General features: G+C 39.5%; 1 long non-coding RNA gene across 4 annotated transcripts in view; it reads left to right on the top strand.

The window, feature by feature from the left end:
* LOC128698342 (uncharacterized) overlaps positions 1–19,190 on the top strand; it is a 69,535-nt gene extending 50,345 nt beyond the window's left edge. Inside the window, exons 7-9 of one of the 4 annotated variants that reach the window (XR_011394624.1) lie at positions 3,541–3,754; positions 9,759–9,950; positions 11,572–19,190. This is a non-coding gene — a long non-coding RNA (uncharacterized lncRNA). Of the gene's footprint in view, positions 1–3,540; positions 3,755–9,758 lie in introns of all 4 variants that reach the window. The other 3 variants (XR_011394625.1, XR_011394622.1, XR_011394623.1) reach the window with 3 other exon arrangements.
* The last annotated feature ends 298 nt before the right edge of the window (positions 19,191–19,488 follow it).

Here is a 19,488-nt window from a genome sequence, read left to right as displayed (position 1 = left end):
TGCTGTAACTTGACACTGCTGTAACTTGACACTGCTGTAACTTGACACTGCTGTAACTTGACACTGCTGTAACTTGACACTGTTGTAACTTGACACTACTATAACTTGACACTACTGTAACTTGACACTACTATAACTTGACACTACTGTAAATTGACACTGCTGTAACTTGACACTACTGTAAATTGACACTGCTGTAAATTGACATTGTTGTAACTTGGCATTACTGTAACTTGACACTGCTGTAACTCAACACTGCTGTAACTTGGCATTACTGTAACTCAACACTGCTGTAACTTGACATTACTGTAACTTGGCATTACTGTAACTCAACACTGCTGTAACTTGACACTGCTGTAAATTGACACTGCTGTAACTTGATACTACTGTAAATTGACACTGCTGTAACTTGACACTGCTGTAAATTGACATTGTTGTAACTCAACACTGCTGTAACTTGACACTGCTGTAACTCAACACTGCTGTAACTTGACACTGCTGTAACTTGACACTGCTGTAACTTGACACTGCTGTAACTTGACACTGCTGTAACTCGACACTGCTGTAACTTGACACTACTGTAACTCAACACTGCTGTAACTTGACATTGCTGTAACTTGGCATTACTGTAACTCAACACTGCTGTAATTTGACATTACTGTAACCACAGTAATGTCAAATTACAGCCCTCTTAGGAGGGCCCCACTTATACAGCAGGTTATGAGTAGAACAAACTCTCGAGTACAGTTATTCAGGCTAAAACGTTGTGTAGTTTTAAAAATAGGTTAGATAAATACAAGAGTGGGTGTGAGTTGGACCTGACTAGCTTGTGCTGCTGGGTCTGGTGCTGTGCTCCTTCCTTGAGTGGAGGTGGCCAGACTGGGTGGGTCATTGGGCTAATCCGGGGGGTGGGTCATTGGGCTAATCTGGGGGGTGGGTCATTGGGCTAATCTGGGGGGTGGGTCATTGGGCTAATCCGGGGGGTGGGTCATTGGGCTAATCCGGGGGGTGGGTCATTGGGCTAATCCGGGGGGTGGGTCATTGGGCTAATCCGGGGGGTGGGTCATTGGGCTAATCCGGGGGGTGGGTCATTGGGCTAATCCGGGGGGTGGGTCATTGGGCTAATCCGGGGGGTGGGTCATTGGGCTAATCCGGGGGGTGGGTCATTGGGCTAATCCGGGGGGTGGGTCATTGGGCTAATCCGGGGGGTGGGTCATTGGGCTAATCTGAGGGGGGGGACATGGACCTGCTCTGCATGGGTCAGTAGACCTGTTGCAGTTTTCCTTCTTAGGTTCTTATGTTATGTTCCAGGCTACTGCAGTACAGGAGGGCCCCACTTATACAACAGGTTATGTTCCAGGCTACTGCAGTACAGGAGGGCCCCACTTATACAACAGGTTATGTTCCAGGCTACTGCAGTACAGGAGGGCCCCACTTATACAACAGGTTAGGTCCCAGGCTACTGCAGTACAGGAGGGCCCCACTTATACAACAGGTTAGGTTCCAGGCTACTGCAGTACAGGAGGGCCCCACTTATACAACAGGTTAGGTTCCAGGCTACTGAAGTACAGGAGGGCCCCACTTATACAACAGGTTAGGTTCCAGGCTACTGCAGTACAGGAGGGCCCCACTTATACAGCAGGTTACATTCCAGGCTACTGCAGTACAGGAGGGCCCCACTTATACAACAGGTTATGTTCCAGGCTACTGCAGTACAGGAGGGCCCCACTTATACAACAGGTTATGTTCCAGGCTACTGCAGTACAGGAGGGCCCCACTTATACAACAGGTTATGTTCCAGGCTACTGCAGTACAGGAGGGGCCCACTTATACAACAGGTTAGGTTGCAGACTACTGCAGTACAGGAGGGGCCCACTTATACAACAGGTTATGTTCCAGGCTACTGCAGTACAGGAGGGCCCCACTTATACAACAGGTTATGTTCCAGGCTACTGCAGTACAGGAGGGCCCCACTTATACAACAGGTTAAATTCCAGGCTACTGCAGTACAGGAGGGGCCCACTTATACAACAGGTTATGTTCCAGGCTACTGCAGTACAGGAGGGCCCCACTTATACAACAGGTTATGTTCCAGGCTACTGCAGTACAGGAGGGCCCCACTTATACAACAGGTTATGTTCCAGGCTACTGCAGTACAGGAGGGGCCCACTTATACAACAGGTTAGGTTGCAGACTACTGCAGTACAGGAGGGGCCCACTTATACAACAGGTTAGGTTGCAGACTACTGCAGTACAGGAGGGGCCCACTTATACAACAGGTTAGGTTCCAGACTACTGCAGTACAGGAGGGCCCACTTATACAACAGGTTAGGTTCCAGACTACTGCAGTACAGGAGGGGCCCACTTATACAACAGGTTATGTTCCAGACTACTGCAGTACAGGAGGACCCACTTATACAACAGGTTATGTTCCAGGCTACTGCAGTACAGGAGGGGCCCACTTATACAACAGGTTAGGTTGCAGACTACTGCAGTACAGGAGGGGCCCACTTATACAACAGGTTAGGTTGCAGACTACTGCAGTACAGGAGGGGCCCACTTATACAACAGGTTAGGTTCCAGGCTACTGCAGTACAGGAGGGCCCACTTATACAACAGGTTATGTTCCAGACTACTGCAGTACAGGAGGGCCCCACTTATACAACAGGTTATGTTCCAGACTACTGCAGTACAGGAGGGCCCCACTTATACAACAGGTTAGGTTCCAGACTACTGCAGTACAGGAGGGCCCCACTTATACAACAGGTTATGTTCCATACTACTGCAGTACAGGAGGGCCCCACTTATACAACAGGTTAGGTTCCAGACTACTGCAGTACAGGAGGGCCCCACTTATACAACAGGTTATGTTCCAGACTACTGCAGTACAGGAGGGCCCCACTTATACAACAGGTTAGGTTCCAGACTACTGCAGTACAGGAGGGCCCCACTTATACAACAGGTTATGTTCCAGACTACTGCAGTACAGGAGGGCCCCACTTATACAACAGGTTATGTTCCAGACTACTGCAGTGTACTATATTAGGTATACAGTAGAATACATAATTTAGTGCTTTTTTTCCCTTTTTTTTCCCCCCTTTTTTTTTTTTGATGCAAGATGATTGGAAAATTCCCCCTATTAGTTCATTATGTTGAAACTTGACTGTATGTCAGAAATGTTCTCAACATGAGCCTCTGGTAAGACCGTTGTGTTTTTTCTTATTATTCTTCTTCTTTAGAAAAACCAAGTCAAAATACTGTGGCTGGAAGAATATGCCAGTAACCTGCACTTAGTGGAGGAGCCTTATGACAAAGCTTCGATTGCTTCTTGATTATTGACAGTGATGCAGGATGGACCATCATAATGTTTCTCTCCTGTATGTGACCTTTTTCTATAATTTTTTTTTAAATTTGGCTCTGATGAAAGATCCCCAAAAATTCTGAAATGCTTTTGCCAACCATTTTTCCATTTCTAAGAGATGCTTTGAAATTTGGCTTTCACTTGTCTTATCAAATTTTGTCATAGTGGTTATGTTACAGCATGCATCGTGGCCAGCAGAAGTGAGGGAGAGAATCTATCTCAAAACATTCACAGCATCACCTTCCCACCAGGACAAGATGCATCAGCATGGAGGAAACTCTACAAGCCTTGTTCATCCCAGAGACTCTTCATGCCCGTACATACTCTTGACGAATTTACGTGCTCTTCATGCTTGTACGTACTCTTCATAAATTGACGGGCTCTTCACACTTGGTACGTACTCTTCACGAAAAGTACGTACATACTCTTCTTGAACGTACGTTATCATTTTATGTTATTATTATTATTATTATCACACTGGCTGATTCCCACCAAGGCAGGGTACTTTCACTCATTCACTCCATCACTGTCTTGCCAGAAGGGTGCTTTACACTACAGTTTGTAAACTGCAACATTAACACTCCTTCAGAGTGCAGGCACTGTAATCTCCAGGACTCAAGTCCGGCCTGCCGTTTCCCTGAACCCCTTCATAAATGTTACTTTGAACAGTATGTCAAGTATTATCATTTTATGTTAGTAGATATAAATTTATATGTACAAGTTTATTTCAACACGATGCAGTGTTGATACAGAAATAGGTGACACTGGAGTCTGTGTTTAAGGCCATGGTTATGCAGAGTACAAGTGAAGCCATGTTTAGACATTTCACAGGTGGTCTTTTGCTACTTGTGAAAGGATGGAGATTAATTCAAAGAACCAATGCTCACAGGTTATAGATTGGTAGCAGCCATCGAGGGAGGAGCTACCATCCTGTCAGACGACTGCAAAATAGAATCTCATTCAGTTTGTACTGGCCACACGGCCCGGTGCATTCGTTCTCTTGTCTCTCATCGAAGTTCATCGGTTCGAGCCTGTCACATTGACTAGTAATTTTAAAATGTTCAAAATATGTAAAATTGTTTTTGGAAGTTGATGAGCTGTTGGAGTGTGAGCAGGGTAATATTTTGTGAAGAGTTTCATGGAAACTGGTTAACTGGACTTTAAGTCCTGGAGGTGGGAAGCAGAGTGCCTGCACTTAATTTGAAGGAGGGGTTTGGGATGTTGGCCGTTCAGAGTGACACATAAACTGCCATATCCGAGCACCTCGGCAAAGGCAGCGATTATGCGTGAACGATGGTGAGAGTATTATTCTCTCTTGGATCACCCTGCCTTGGTGGGACATGGCTGACGTGTTAAAAAAAATCAAGGTCAAATTTCCACACGATGCAACGTTTGTATAGAGACGGGCAACATTTGATTCTGCACGGAGAAAGCCCATGGTTATACAGAGTAGTATTTTGGGCAAGCTTAAGCCTGACTTAAGACTACAGTAGCAACAATTATTATTTGCTTATATTCATGGACAAAAAAAGGTATACAAAAAACAAATTAAGGCATTACAGCTGAGGTTGGATTGATGTTGTGCACTTTGTCTCATGAACAGGTAAAATGACAGGTGTGTCTTGCAAACCTCTGCTTACATTCACTATACACATCATTTTCAAGCTAGGAAGCATGGTCTGAGACTGGCCATGGGGAAGGTAATAAATAGAACCATTAAGAGATTTGTTCCCCCTTGGCATCAGACCTGATTACCTTCCATTCTCTAAGGTCCATATGACCCATGCAGGTTGAGTATGTACTTTGCAGTGAATGTAATAGCCCGCATGGAATAAATAAGACAGAATATAAGAATAGTGCAACATAGCATAGTAAATACTTTATCTGGAGGTGTACATGTACTGACTACCATTCTTACTGTTTTTGTCTCTGGTAGGATTTCCTTTGTCTTACGAATAGCATACATATATTTTGCCTCGGTGCAGAGGTCTTTTTCAGGAGTCTGCTGAAGAGGACCTCAGTAAAACACTAAAAATATAGAGCATTTCTTATCTTTATTTTTGTGTGTGTTTCTTTGCATTGTGAACTACCCTCTAAGTGGATATCTTGAAGGACTTTTGATTTAAGGAATTGAAGCAGCCCTCCACTATTTTATATAAAGTCCGATTACATGCTGTTTGTCGTTACTGAATAACCTCTGCAGGCTTAGTGATTCTCCATGGGAATAATACATGTAGCCAACTCTCAGTCGCAACAAGTTTTTAATTAAAAATGTAGGTGCAGAGGTTGGAGAACGAGTTTGGTAGGTCGTGTAAAAGAAGGAAATTAAAAGTGAACGTTTTAGTAGTACCATACCAGTTACCAGTGTCAGTAGTGACTCACTACCAACTGTCTGTGTGAATCCCTCGTTATTCACTGTTGCGGCTGACCTCTGCGTGTTTTTGAATGCCGCTCACCCATCTCTGCTCCCTATCTTTAGACTGCCTCACGAATGACGTCTAGGAGTGAGCGGCATTCAAAAACATGCCAAGGTCAGATGCAACAGTGAATAACAAATGATTGACACAGATGGTTGGTAGTGAGTCACTACTGATACTGGTAACTGGTTACTGGTACTACTGAGAAATGTAGGAAAGAGCAAGGTGATAAGGATAACAAAAATTTAGGCAATCAATAAGTGGATATTAGATTGGAGGGAAAGAGTTTGGATGAAGAGGTGAATGTCTTGAGATATTTGGGAGTGGACTCATTATCGGAACACGATGTGAATCGTAGAACTGATGATGGGAAAAGGGCGAGGAGTGTGTGGAGACAAAGAACTTTGTACGTGGAAGCAAAGAGGGAAATGTATGAAGGTATTGTTATACCCACACTCGTATACGGGTGTGAAGCATGGGTCGTGAATGCTGCAACAAGAAGGGTGTAGATGTCATGTCTGAGGGCAATGTGTGGTGAATATAATGCAGAGAATCTGTAGTTTGGGGATTAAAAGGAGGTGCGGGGTTACTAAAAGTTTTATTCAGTGGTCAGAGAAGGGGTTGCTGAGGTGCCTTAGACATTTAGAGAGACTGGAAGAAAATGGAATGACTTTGAGGGCATATAAATCTGCAGTGGAAGGAAGGTGGGGGTAGGGGTTGGCCTAGGAAAGGTTGGAGGGAGGGGGTTAGGAGGTTTTTGTGTGCGAGGGGCTTGGACTTGCACCAAGCATGCGCAAGCATGCTAGATAGGAGCAATTGGAGACGAATGGTTTTTATGATTTGACTCGTCGTTGGAATGTGAGGAAAGTATCATTTATGAAGGGATTCAGTAAAACCAGTTAGCTGGACTCGAGTCCTGGAGGTGGGAAATGCAGTGTCTGCACTCTGAAGGAGTGGTGTTGATATGTTGCAGTTTTTGAACTGTAGGGAAGGCATGCCTCTGGCAAGACAGACAGTGATGGAGTGAACGACGACGAGAGCGTTTCTTCGTTGTCGGGTCGCCCAGCCTTGTGGGAAACCATTTCTATTAACCATTTCTTCTGTATATATTTGTAAATGTAAAAGGAAATGTTCTTGTTTTGTTATATATACATATATATATATATATACATACATATATATATATACATATATATATATATACATACATATACATATATATATACATATATATATATATACATACATATACATATATATATACATATATATATATATATACATACATATATATATACATATATATATATACATACATATACATATATATATACATATATATATATATACATACATACATACATACAGTGGACCCCCGATTAACGATATTTTTTCACTCCAGAAGTATGTTCAGGTGCCAGTACTGATGGAATTTGTTCCCATAAGGAATATTGTGAAGTAGATTAGTCCATTTCAGACCCCCAAACATAAATGTACAAACGCACTTATATAATTGGTCGCATTCGGAGGTGATCGTTATGCGGGGGTCGACTGTATATATATATATATATATATATATATATATATATATATATATATATATATATATATATATATATATATATATATATATATATATATATATATATATATATATTATATATATTTATATATAAAAGAGAGTGCAAAAATTATAGGGGGATAAGTCTGTTGAGTATACCTGGTAAAGTGTATGGTAGAGTTATAATTGAAAGAATTAAGAGTAAGACGGAGAATAGGATAGCAGATGAACAAGGAGGCTTTAGGAAAGGTAGGGGGTGTGTGGACCAGGTGTTTACAGTGAAACATATAAGTGAACAGTATTTAGATAAGGCTAAAGAGGTCTTTGTGGCATTTATGGATTTGGAAAAGGCATATGACAGGGTGGATAGGGGGGCAATGTGGCAGATGTTGCAAGTGTATGGTGTAGGAGGTAGGTTACTGAAAGCAGTGAAGAGTTTTTACGAGGATAGTGAGGCTCAAGTTAGAGTATGTAGGAAAGAGGGAAATTTTTTCCCAGTAAAAGTAGGCCTTAGACAAGGATGTGTGATGTCACCGTGGTTGTTTAATATATTTATAGATGGGGTTGTAAGAGAAGTAAATGCGAGGGTCTTGGCAAGAGGCGTTGAGTTAAAAGATAAAGAATCACACACAAAGTGGGAGTTGTCACAGCTGCTCTTTGCTGATGGCACTGTGCTCTTGGGAGATTCTGAAGAGAAGTTGCAGAGATTGGTGGATGAATTTGGTAGGGTGTGCAAAAGAAGAAAATTAAAGGTGAATACAGGAAAGAGTAAGGTTATGAGGATAAAAAGATTAGGTGATGAAAGATTGGATATCAGATTGGAGGGAGAGAGTATGGAGGAGGTGAATGTATTCAGATATTTGGGAGTGGATGTGTCAGTGGATGGGTCTATGAAGGATGAGGTGAATCATAGAATTGATGAGGGTAAAAGGGGGAGTGGTGCACTTAGGAGTCTGTGGAGACAAAGAACTTTGTCCTTGGAGGCAAAGAGGGGAATGTATGAGAGTATAGTTTTACCAACGCTCTTATATGGGTGTGAAGCGTGGGTGATGAATGTTGCAGCGAGGAGAAGGCTGGAGGCAGTGGAGATGTCATGTCTGAGGGTAATGTGTGGTGCGAATATAATGCAGAGAATTCGTAGTTTGGAAGTTAGGAGGAGGTGCGGGATTACCAAAACTTGTCCAGAGGGCTGAGGAAGGGTTGTTGAGGTGGTTCGGGCATGTAGAGAGAATGGAGCGAAACAGAATGACTTCAAGAGTGTATCAGTGTGTAGTGGAAGGAAGGCGGGGTAGGGGTCGGCCTAGGAAAGGTTGGAGGGAGGGGGTAAAGGAGGTTTTGTGTGCGAGGGGCTTGGACTTCCAGCAGGCATGCGTGAGCGTGTTTGATAGGAGTGAATGGAGACAAATGGTTTTTAATACTTGACGTGCTGTTGGAGTGTGAGCAAAGTAACATTTATGAAGGGATTCAGGGAAACCGGCAGGCCGGAATTGAGTCCTGGAGATGGGAAGTACAGTGCCTGCACTCTGAAGGAGGGGTGTTAATGTTGCAGTTTAAAAACTGTAGTGTAAAGCACCCTTCTGGCAAGACAGTGATGGAGTGAATGATGGTGAAAGGTTTTCTTTTTCGGGCTATCCTGCCTTGGTGGGAATCGGCCAGTGTGATAATAAAAAAAAAAAATATATTTATATATTTATATTTATTTATTTATTTGTAAATGTAATTTAAAATATACTTTCACTTGAGTGGCATGTACTATGAGAACATTTTGATGCATCATGCAGTTTTTGATGTACTTTTTCAGTCTTAAGTGCAAGAAAAATGATTTCATTTTATATGAAAGGTTTATAAGAGAAGTTTGTTTATTACAGGTACTGAAAAAGCAGATTTATCTAGTGTAGAGATTCCCAGTGTGGGACGTATGCCCCACAGGTGGGCAATTTCAAGGCTTTAGGGGCAGTTTGAATTTTTTGTTTTTTTGGGTCACCGAGGCAGGGTGACCCAAAAAAAGAAAGAAAATTTCTAAAATGAAAATACTTTGATTATCATTCAACAGTTTGACCTCACACATAATCACTATTTTTGCAGAGGTGCTCAGAACACAACAGTTTAGAAGTATATACGTATAAAGATACACAACACGTCCTTCCAAACTGCCAATATCCCAAACCCCTTTTTTAAAGTGCATCCATTGTACTTCCCATTTTCAGGACTCAAGCCAATGTTGCAATAAAATAAATTGAAGTTAGCTGTACTGTATTTTTACTCAATATTACATGTTTTCAGCACCTAAATTTGTGTTTATATCAGTGGGATGTCAAATTTTGTGAGGTGTCAAGGTGGGGCATGACACAAAAAAGGTTGGGAACCACAGTTTTTTTTTTCTAGTGCTTTGTGAATGATGCAGCTCGTTGTTTTGCAGTCTCTTCTAAAAGACGTGGATGCTCCGGTGTACGTAGACGCCGATGTTGTGTTCCTGGCTCTACTAGAGGAACTCTGGAGACACTTGTATGCTACGACTGCCTGTCACACGGCAGCCATGGCTGCCAAACACGAGGACTTGGCCACGGGCTGGTACAATCGCTTCGCTAACATCCGTACTACGGCAGACTAGGTAACAATGTCGTGTTGGACACTCGTTAGTGTGTGCAATAGTTTTGTGTATGAAATAATTGTATTAGGAAGGTATATTAAAAGTTAATATAGGAGGGGGTGTTGATATGTTTGTTTTTTAAGTGTAGTGTAGGCATACCACTGGCAAGACAGGGATGGCGTAAATGACAGCAAAAGCCTCTGGAAACAGCCACTATGTTAATATAAAAAAAATAGAAGTTAATAGTAGTTAGTAGTTAGGTATAATAAAGGGCTGTTTTATGTAGGAAAAAGTTTTTATATATAGATGTTGAAAATATTCTTATGTAATAATTATAGTACAGTATTAATAATAATAGTAAAAAATAATAATGATTTTTATAAATTTCCAAGATGGTACATGTGTGTTTGTTTGTTAGTCAAGGGTTTACAATTTGGTTATTCCATTCATGAAAATAGTTATAGGTTTGTTATATTCTATTTTTCATAGTTATAAACCCAGAAATACAGCAATTAACCCTTTTGGGGGTCGCCAGGCCCTCTCAGAGACTTGTTCTCAGGGTCGCCAAAATTTCAAAAAAAAAGAAAAAATTCTTATGAAAAGATAAGAGAATCTCTTCCCAATCACAATGACACCAAAAGTATGAAATTTGATGGAAAACTCAGGGAATTATGCTCTCGCAAAGTTAGCGGTCTCGACGATGTTTACGCATCGGCGATTTTGCCCACTTTGAGCCCTATTTTTGGCCAATTCCAATGTACTAGTTGACAAAAATCATAAATATTTCACTAGAACTCCATTTGTCCTATTGAATGAGTACAAGAAACCACCCATTTACTGATTTCAACTATCCAATAAAGTTGTCAGAATTTTGCCAATTTCACACAAATTTCAGAAGATGCCAATTTCCAAATAGGGTCCAGAATAAACAAGAAAGACATTCCTGGCACTAAAATAACATTTCCTCTGTTCATTAGGCACATTCCCAGGCTCCTCTTACATTTCTTTTGCTTTCCACTTTGATTTTTTATTCTCACAAAAATAATAAGACTTACTGTTATGCAGACTACTGCATTAGTGTAGAAATGGTATAAATAATATCAGCACACTTGCAAAAGAATATTAGACTTGCCAGTTGACGTGTATTGGACGCTTAGCATGATTTGTTTACTTTTGAACTTTGGTGAAAATCAAACATTTCTGCTACTCTGAGCTCAATTTCAAGGTACTTTTCATTGTAAAACTAGTCAAAATCATCTCAATTTCTGTAATATGTCTTCCATTCTATACAATGAGACCAAGAAAACTAGAATACAACAATAAATACCATACGAAAATATAGTGCAAACTCGCTGTTTTAAACCAAAAACACGGTCAAATTTTTTTTTTTCCTCATTAAGTACTGTGTGCTGCCGGATTTTTTTTTATAATGCACACACTGACCACATAGACCCATTCTTTCATATGTAGGCCTACCAGCATTCTCTTGCTAGATTCGAGGGCGCTAGAATTTACGCGTACTAGGACGTCAAAAACCCTGGCACGTAAGCCGTACTAGTACAGCCAAAACCCCGAAAGGGTTAAAAAGTGATGTAGTACGTGATTTTATTTTGACACAAAGTAAATAGTGCATTAATTGCAGGTGTAAATTCGGGTGTAACGCTCACGAATTTAACCCGATTATGCAAATTTGACTGGGAGGAATATGTGGTTCCAATTTCCAAACACATACTACAAGCAAGCTATTACCTGGGGAGATGAAGATATCATCAATATTTCACTATCATGAAGGTATTCAGGGAACTCAATTAGCTGGACTTGAGCCCTGTAGGTGGGTAGTAGTAGTAGTAGTAGTATTTGCATTTAGAGGGGCCATCTGAACTGGAATATTAGCACACTTCTGGGAAGACAGCAAGTGAGTGAATGATGGTAAATGTGTTTCCTCTATTTTGTTTTACTTTGGTGGGAGATGGCTAGTGTGATAATAAAAGAAAAATGGAAATCAGCTTTTGTACTTGTCATCTCTTGGAGGTGGGAAATACAATGTTCACACTGAGGGAGGAGTAGGGATGCTGTTGTCTGGAGGGTCATTTACTCGAGACATGGATAAACAACCTAAAACTAGCTCTAGGTGCCATCGATTGGCAGAGAGCGCTAGACGACAGTAATAATATCGATGAAGATATCAATTTTTTACATAAAACCCTAAACCTCTACAACAAACATTGGCCAGTCAAAACGAAACAGATCACAGAAAAGAGGCTAAACAGCCCATGGCTAACAAAAAGTATCCTCAAATCTATTAATAAAATACACCAAATTGAAAAGCAGTTCAGATTAGGCTTAATTACCAAAGAATTTACTAAAAGATACACATCAATACTAGCAAAAGTACTACGTAAATGAAAGGGAATCTATCGTGAAAATAGATCTAGTGAAATGAAAGGTGACATGAAAAGTACCTGGCAAACCCTCTCCCAAATTTTGGGCTCGAGGAAACCGACTGGAGAGAGAGAGAGAGAGAGAGAGAGAGACAGAGCGAGACAGAGAGAGCGAGACAGAGAGAGCGAGACAGAGAGAGCGAGACAGAGAGAGCGAGACAGAGAGAGCGAGACAGAGAGAGCGAGACAGAGAGAGAAAGACAGACAGACAGAGAGACAGACAGAGACAGAAAGACAGACTTGACGAGACGAACCTCACGTGCAACCCGTAGACATGGCCGACAAATTTAATGTCTTCTTCTCTACTGTAGGATCAAAGCTAGCGAGTCAAATTCACAGCTCAAATACCCATCCGAGCGAGTACCTCACTGGCAACTATCCAAATACTCTATTCCTAGCTCCAACTAATCCTACTGAAGTCTCACTCATCATTTATTTATTTATTTATTTATTTACAATTTGAGCACACATACAGAGGTACAAAAAAATACAGATAAGAGCAGCATGCCAAAGCCACTTATACTATGCATAGCATTACGGGCTGGCTTAAAATTAACTTAAGATTAACTAAGCAATGATGAAATCAGTGATAAAACATTAATGTAAACAGATTACTATAAAGCACAAGTGAGTATTACGAAAACAGGTCATATGGTTGCATGCATTGTTGTACATTCAGTAGAATGGAGTATTCTGTTAGGTAGTGTATTTAAAAAATAATAAAGTTAGATTGGGTTTTAGGTTTAATATTTATGTGATATAATTGTGAGAAACATTTAAGATATACAATTTATAAGGTTCAGTTATTCAGTATTTATTTGGTTTTGGGTGAGTAAGTGATCTTTGAGAAGTGACTTGAATTTATAAACAGGTAGTGTTTCTTTTATATTTACAGGTAATGAATTCCAGATTTTAGGGCCTTTTATGTGCATTGAGTTTTTGCATAGCGTGAGATGGACACGAGGAACATCAAAGAGTGATCTGTGCCTTGTGTTATGGTCATGTGTTCTGTTGAGCTTGGCAAGGAGATGTTTGAGGGGAGGGTTAATATCAGAGTTAAGTGTTGTATGTATGTAGTAGGCACATGAATAAGTATGGATGTTCTTAATGGTGAGTAGATTCAGACTTTTGAAAATTTTTGGAGTATGCTGGCGGGAGTGGGAATTTGTTATCATTCTTACTGATGTGTGCATCAGTAATCATGTTTCCTAGTTTTTCACTAAAGTGATAAATGTTTGACTGTGGTACTCTGTAGATGTTTATAACTGTGAGGGGTTTTTGCAGGTCTTTTGAATTAAATTTGGCTATGATATATTCTCCATGTTCATCCCTTGTGCAAGATTTATTGATATATTCGAGTTGATTTGAATAGTATATAGCTGTTCCTCCTCCTCGTTGGTCTGTTGTATAGTTGTGTATGGCCATGTAGCCAGGAATGGTATAGACATGTGTAATATCAGGCTTAAGCCAGGTTTCTTTGAGTGTGATGATTGATATATTGGAATGAAGAACTGAGTAATGCTGTGAGGTCATCATAATGTTTGCTCAAGGATCTGACATTGTAGTTAAAGATGGTTATGTTACTGTTTGCACTGAGTAATGTCTTTGCTTGGTCTGCTGTGTAGTAATTACAGTTACTTGTTGATTCATGTAATTCATTTTGTAAAAAGTTTACATCAGGATCTATGTCTGTAATCATACGATGAGAGTTATTTTACAAACTAGATTTTTTGAGTAAAATGATAAGATTTATATTGAATCTACAACTAGACTTATGACTAAGACACCGTGATTAATCTAAAACTTGTAAAAATTTGAAAGAAAAAGGGATTATTGCAGAATTGATAATTCAGTTATACACTTAAGTATCTAATAGGACCTTAATTATTTTAACAAGTGAGTTTATGAACTACAGTAGATATTTACAGTTAAAATAAAGGAACTAATGGATATAATAATAAAAGAATGTATTAAAAGTAAAATCAGTAGCACCTGAGGTAGTCTATAGCACCTGGAGTATTTGAATGCAAAATAGTGAATTTATTACACTTTAGCACCTGAGAATAGCACTTTGATTATTTTAACAATTGTGAATATATGAACTGAGGTAGTTATGCTAAAATGAAGGAGAAAATATATAAGGGACTAAATTAAGTAAAGGTAAACAAAGTTCAATGGACAGATAGTCACTATGATATAATATAATGGCAAAATAGTGAACCTATTACACTTTAGCATATATCAAACAACCATGGGGACATTACATATCCCTGTCTAAGACCTACTTTTACCGGGAAGTAGTCTCCCTCTCTTCTACACACCCTAACCTGAGCCTCACTATCCTCATAAAAAGTCTTTACAGCATTTGGTAACTTACCACCTATTCCATATACTTGCAACATGTGCCACATTGCTCCTCTGTCCACTCTATCATATGCCTTTTCTAAATCCATAAATGCAATAAAAACTTCCCTACCTTTATCTAAATATTTTTCACATACAGTAAGGCCCCGCTTTATGGCATTTTTCCTTACGGCGTTCTGGTAATACGGCGATGTCAAATTATGACCAAAATTTGCTATACGGCAAGCATTCTTTTAAATACGGCGCCCCCCACCCGGTTTGTTTACATTTTCCATGACCACATCTATTACGTCAGGAAACTTTCCAAAATTTTAAGTGTTTTAAAGTTACTTCATATTTTATATGTACTCTGATAATTATACTTATTTGTGCCTGTACTTAAATATACTTACACACTGTGCTGCTGCGCAGGTACACATTAAAATCGCTAAGTCTCTCTCTACTCATGATGCCAATACTACGTAATAATAATCACTCTTGCGCACACTAAATGTCTTATTTTACATCAATACAGTGGACTCGTGCATAAAGATCACATGCGAATGCGACCAATTATGTAAGTGTATTTATGCAAGTGCGTTTGTACGTGTATGTTTGGGGGTCTGAAATGGACTAAGCTACTTCACAATATTCCTTATTGGAACAAATTCGGTCAGTACTGGCACCTGAACATACTTCTAGAGTGAAAAAATATCGTTTGCCGGGGGTCCAATGTATAGGCATTTTCATTAATCCGTCTATGATATTTTCCTCAAAATTATATATGAAACCCATTACATAGCATATAACCATGATACATACACTCAGAATAAAAATTGATGTAAGTATGAGATTTGTTTACAAAGCAGCTGTGTAGGTAATGTTGGAAGAATTATATTTTCTCTAGTCAAACACTGGGGGGGTAAGTGTAGAAAAATATTCTTTTCGTATGCCTTTACTCTATGTATAGCAATTCACGACCCTTGTGGGTTTAGTACTTTTTATAATTAATAATAATGATAATAATTATTAATATTAATGATGATAATAAAGTGGACCCCCGCATAACGATATTATTTCAATCCAGAAGTCTGTTTGGGTGCCGTTATAGACCGAATTTGTTCCCATAAGAAATATTGTGAATTAGATTAGTCCATTTCAGACCCCTAAAAATACACCTACAAAAGCACTTACAAAAATAAACTTACATAATTGGTCGAGTTAGGAGCTGATTGTTATCCGGGGGTGCACTGTATTATTATTATTATTATTATTATCTTCATTCACTCTAAAAATGGTGTATTAGTGTTTGTTTATTCTGAACTAACTTGTACAACTTGTACACAATGTTAGAGTATTTGTATTGTGAGGTAATTATTATTAGAATAAAAAAAATTTTGAGGTAAATGTTTTACAAACTCTTACAAATGAACGTGAATGAACTAAAAGTAGACACACATTAATATGTATTTATTTCGCCTGACCAAGTGATCGTCCACTACCTGTTCACTTTGTATTCTTACATTGTCTCAAGTCTGTATCTCGTTCTCTCTCTCTCTCGTTTACTGTTTCATTAACTAGTTGGCTCTCATTGACGATGGCGTCTAAGGTTAGCTGTAATAAAAAGGAGTTGTAAGCTCTTTGTTTAAGTGCCAAGTTAGAGGATGATGGTGTGCCATTCTTATTTTATTCAATAAACACCCTGCCACTCACCTCTCACACATTAATATTAATATTTTAAGGTAAGTAATAAGTGTATTCTGTGTGTATCTTACCTTTTATTGTGTTTTTAATGCCTATTTCTATTGCTAACTTAATATAAGTTAGTGTAAACTTGTTGTCTGGCATTTATTGCATATTTTATATTCTCTGATAATAATACTTGTGGACCTATGTGGTAGCTGGGCGGAGGGACAACATTATGTTTTCTCTGCTCAGCCATCAGAGAAAACATGTATGAATGTGCGTTTGGCCCAGCCACTCCCCCACTCCGATTTTGTTTACAAATTTCGGCACGAATTATTCATTACTTCTACCTTCGTTTATGATGGCATCTAAAGGTAGTTGTTAGAAATGATTAAAATCAGTGAACAAGGCATGTCGATGTTAATATGACTCTGGGCCAGTGTAGGTAGCTGGTAGGTGTAGCCCAGGCGGGCTACACCTACTGGCTATCTACACTGACTTTATAGAAATAAATACTACTCGCCTTTCTTCCTATATTAAGACTACACATATTTTAAGGTAAATAATGAGTGTACTGTATGTTCATTTTACCTCTGGGATGTTTTAAATATCGTATATTAAGTATGAGACGGGGAGCCAGGGGTACCTGCACCTAGGCTACCTGCACCTGACTTCCTACAAATAATTACTACTCACCTCTCTCTCCCTACATTAAGATAACAAATACTTTAAGATAACTAATGAATTTACTGTGAGTGGACTATACATGCTCTCCACCAATCCCTAGGTACCTTCCCCTCTTTCATACATTTATTAAACAAAAGTACCAACCACTTCAACACTATATCCCCCCCTGCTTTTAACATTTCTGTCATGATCCCATCAGTTCCAGCTGCTTTACCTCTTTTCATTCTACGTAATGTCTCATGTACCTCTCCCACACTTATATTTTGCTCTTCTTCACTCCTAAAAGATGCTATACCTCCCTGACCAGTGCATGAAATTACTGCCTCTGTTTCTTCCTTAACATTTAAAAGTTCCTCAAAATATTCTCGCCATCTACCCAATACCTCCATCTCCCCCAACTCCCCTACTCTGTTTTTAACTGACAAATCCATATTTTCCCTAGGCTTTCTTAACTTGTTTAACTCACTCCAAAATTTTCTCTTATTTTCATTAAAATTTCTTGACAGTGCCTCTCCCACTCTATCATCTGCTTTCCTTTTGCAGTCTCTCACCACTCTCTTCACCATTCTTTTACTCTCCATATACTCTAATCTTCTTATAACACTTGTAAAAACCTCTGATAATCTAACTTTTTCTCTTTTATCACCCCTTTACTTCATCATTCCACCAATCACTCCTCTTTCCTCCTGCACCCCACTCTCCTATAACCATAAACTTTTGCCCCAGATTCTAAATATTGCATTTTTAAAACTATTCTAACCCTCTTCAACTCTCCAACTAAATAACGATCCAATATTTCTCATTTTCATTTACCCCTGGCACCCCAGATTTAACTACTCCCTCCACAATTGCCCACTTTAGCATTCAATCACCATTACTCTCACACTTGGTTCAAATCTTCCCATGTATTCACTCAACATTTCCCAAAATCTCTCTTTCTTTCCTTTTACACTTGTTTCTTCTCCAGGTGCCTGTTTGCGTGCTCTCTAGAATTGAAGCAAGATGCCCTCCATCGAGCAACTTTACTTAATTAAGGAAGAATTGAGGTTGGTAAATATGGAAATTCGGCGACTGACCGAGGAAAACAAAAAGATTCGGAGTAGTCCTCCTGTTTTGAGTCCTCAGTCAAGAAGGGAAACTTGTCAGTGGCTGGACAGCAGGGAAAGAAGTTGATGATGAAGAAGAAAGAGACTGCCGTGGAAACTGTTGTGGAAACATCCAATACATTCTTATGCTACCCGATGAATGTGAGTCGAATACTGGGAACGTCATGATGAAAGAAGGTAAGATATTATCTGTCTCAGTGCTGGAAGCACGATGTTGGCAGACGTAGGAGTGAGGACCTGATTAGCAGGTTAGGTCAGCGATAGATATAATTAGGAGGAAGGGTGCAAACCCTGTCATATGTGGCATTTTGCCAAGGAGAGGTGTTGGAAAAGAATGGTTGTCCAGAGAAATTGGTGTCAATTGCTGGCTGGACAAATACTGTAAGGAAAATGCGGTAACATTCATTGACAACTGGGACCTCTTCTATGGCAGAAATGACATGTATGCCAGGGATGGGGTTCACTTATCTAGGTGTGGGGTGGGAGCACTGGCCAATGCAGTGGAGGGAGCTGTTAGGTCTTTAAACTAGGAATAGTTAGTGGTATGGGGTTTTGGCGGGAAAACTGTGAAGTCCCAGTGTAGGGACCTTGGGTGATAAGGACAGTAATAGGTTTAGTAGAAAAACAGAAATGAGCAGGAATGGTAAAGAGAAAGGAGAGTCTTTCAATGTTTATTATGCTAATTGCCGTAGTGCTAGGAATAAGATGGACGAGTTGAGATTAGATAACATTGATGTATTTGCCTTAACTGAGACGTGGTTTAATTCAAAAAGTTGGGACATGCCTGCGGAATGTCATATACAGGGTTTTAAATTGTTCCAAGTAGATAGAAGTATCGGGAAGGGGGGTGGGGTGGCATTGTATGTCCGAGATCGCTTGAACTGTTGCATAAAAACGGGTATTAAGTCTGTAAGAATTTTCAGAGGGACATGAAAAATTAATTTTAGGTGTGATAGTCTTGTCTAACTAATTTATTAACTTTCTTCAGTAAAGCTTTTGAGGCTGTTGACCACAATAAAGAATTTGATATTATTTACTTATCCGCACCAAAGACTGTTAAAGAGCAAGTGAGCAAGTTTTCCATTTGTTTTTTGAAAACTGTTTCTTGAGTCAAAATTATTTGTGTGTTTTTTGTCCTTTGCTGAACACATTTTAGGATTTGACTTATTTTCTATTTACAAATCTCTTGTGAGTAGTGTTGAAATTAGTTTAGATTTTGCATAGAAACTGAGTTTGTTGCAATATGGCTCGGTAGTGCCTTTGTACTCTGTATCATGTTTTGTTAGGAAACCTCTT

Source organism: Cherax quadricarinatus, chromosome 92 (genome assembly GCF_038502225.1).
Source record: "Cherax quadricarinatus isolate ZL_2023a chromosome 92, ASM3850222v1, whole genome shotgun sequence".
NCBI lineage: Eukaryota > Metazoa > Arthropoda > Malacostraca > Decapoda > Parastacidae > Cherax > Cherax quadricarinatus.
The sequence above is the reverse complement of the archived record's forward strand: the minus strand, read 5'-3'. Positions and strand labels throughout refer to the sequence as shown.